Below are 2,500 nucleotides of genomic sequence, written 5' to 3'. Positions count from 1 at the left end.
TCTATCTATCTATCTATCTATCTATATATATATATATATATATATATATATATATATATATATATATATTTCATAAATATATATATATATATGCAGATACATATATTTAGATAGATAATTATATAGATTGATCTGTACACATATACATATACATATGTATGTGTGTGTGTGTGTGTGTGTGTGTGTGTGTGTGTGTGTGTGTGTGTGTGTGTGTGTGTGTGTGTGTGTGTGTGTGTGTGTGTGTGTGTATGTGTGTGTGTTTCATACGTGTGTGTGTGTGTGTGTGTGTGTTTGTGTGTGTGTGTGTGTGTGTGTGTGTGTGTGTGTGTGTGTGTGTGTGTGTGTGTGTGTGTGTGTGTGTGTGTGTGTGTGTGCTCATTCATGCACACACACACACACACATACATATGAAACATACTCGTATGCATGTACGCATATCCATGGCCTTAAATGTTCATTCATCTCTTCCTGGCTCACAATGCATACCAATATCTTGTCTTTCGCCTTCCACAAGAGATATGTATTACTGTAACATTTCCTTCTTCATCACCGACAGCCTCATGACTTATAGCTGTCCACAGAAGACTGGGCGAGATGATAGACAGATTCCCTGCGGGGAGCCAAGGAGCAACACCTCGTTCCTTGGAAGAGCAGTCGCAGTTCATCAGTAGACTTTTGATATAGGAATCCAGGCATCTTAGCTGTCTACTTTACCATGCACTGGTAGGGCCCATCTCTCGCGTTCCTACTATATATATATATATATATATATATATATATATATATATATATATATATATATATATATATATATATATATATATAAACGTGTATATATATATATATATAAATATATATATACATATACATGTGTGTGTGGGTGTGGATATATGTGAATACATACAATATGTGTGTGTGTGTGTGTACATATATATATATATATATATATATATATATATATATATATATATATATATATATTGTGTGTGTGTGTGTGTGTGTGTGTGTGTGTGTGTGTGTGTGTGTGGAAAGCGTAAGAAATGTATTTTTATTTGTTTGACAACAATATAATGATATAAACAATTTCCACACATTCTAAGACAAAATCGTTTTCTCGTTCTGTTATAGCAGAACTGTATTTTACAAATGTGATAAATTCAGTGAATATAGTGTATGTATTAGGTACATACTACTATACTAGTATTTTCATAACAGGGAAAATATTTTTTTTTAAGTCACATGGTCCATAAAACATTTCTGTTGAACAAAACATTTGCCAAAACTATTTTCCAGACTTTTTTTTTCGTTCAGGAAATCATCTAATGGCCATTTTACGAGCAAAAACTTTGCCGATTCGACCGTATTGGAAGTGAGTCACGTGACTAGCAATTCCTCCGTTGTCGATGCATCAGGTTTTGCGCGGAAGGGAATTGGAAACATTTGTTATCGTTTCTGTGTCATTTTCTTTCGTATTTTATTGTTTTAGATTTGCTTACATTACAGTAACATTACGAGTAAATCGGGAAACTAAATGTAACGTATGTATACAACATTACTTACACTTTAGCATTTTAGAAATATTTGTAATACAGTGACATTGCAGGTAAATCGACAACCAAAGTAAATGTTTAATAGATTTTCTCCTTTTCCTTTTCCGAATTGGTTGTATAACTGTGACGTTATAAGTTATATAAACGAACAGAAGATAGATTAATAAACAGAATAAAGAACGGAGAGGTACGAGACATAATGGAACAAAATGGAGACTGGAGAAAAGATATTTCCTTTGATGAGCATTTGTTTACTATTTCCCTTTCGAAACCCGATTCTTCGTCTGTCTCGCTATCAAGCCAAGATCCAGGCGTTTCACATACTTGCTCACTGATGACGAAACTTTCCCGTTATTGGAAACTACGATTATCTCCATCTGTCTAGGGGCTTCGCTCGAAATTTTCCTGTCTGAAACCAGCAGTCAAAGGATGAACTCTTTTTTTTTTTTTTCATTTCTTCCTCTCTTCATTTTTATTCTCTCTTTTTATTTTTATTTTTTCTTGTTTATGTGAGTGTGTGTGTGATATTTTCTCGCCGTTCGGTTCGATTTTTTTCTTTAAATTTAATGCGTTGCTGAAGCTACTGGGTTGTGTGTGTGTGTGTGTGTGTGTGTGTGTGTGTGTGTGTGTGTGTGTGTGTGTGTGTGTGTGTGTGTGTATGGCAAAACCTCAAGAAAGGCAAAACAACACACAAGCAAACCCACAGCAAAAATACAAGGACCCTTACCCTCCGCTCAGCCCACGGAGACGGAGCAGCCCGAACCGAGTCCGCGAGCGAGTACTGAACCAACCCCCACGAGGACCGAAATGATTACAAATATTTCGCCGTCCACCAGAGACAGGGCTAAGTGTGTTTCCGGGACCAGGAAGGGAAAGAAATCCTTTAAGGTTTTATTTTCTTTAAGAAGCATAAAAGGAAAGAGGATTTTATGTTTGTTCTTTGTTGTTAT

This window comes from Penaeus monodon, chromosome 17 (assembly GCF_015228065.2).
Source record: "Penaeus monodon isolate SGIC_2016 chromosome 17, NSTDA_Pmon_1, whole genome shotgun sequence".
Lineage (NCBI taxonomy): Eukaryota > Metazoa > Arthropoda > Malacostraca > Decapoda > Penaeidae > Penaeus > Penaeus monodon.
Note: the sequence above shows the minus strand (reverse complement) of the source record.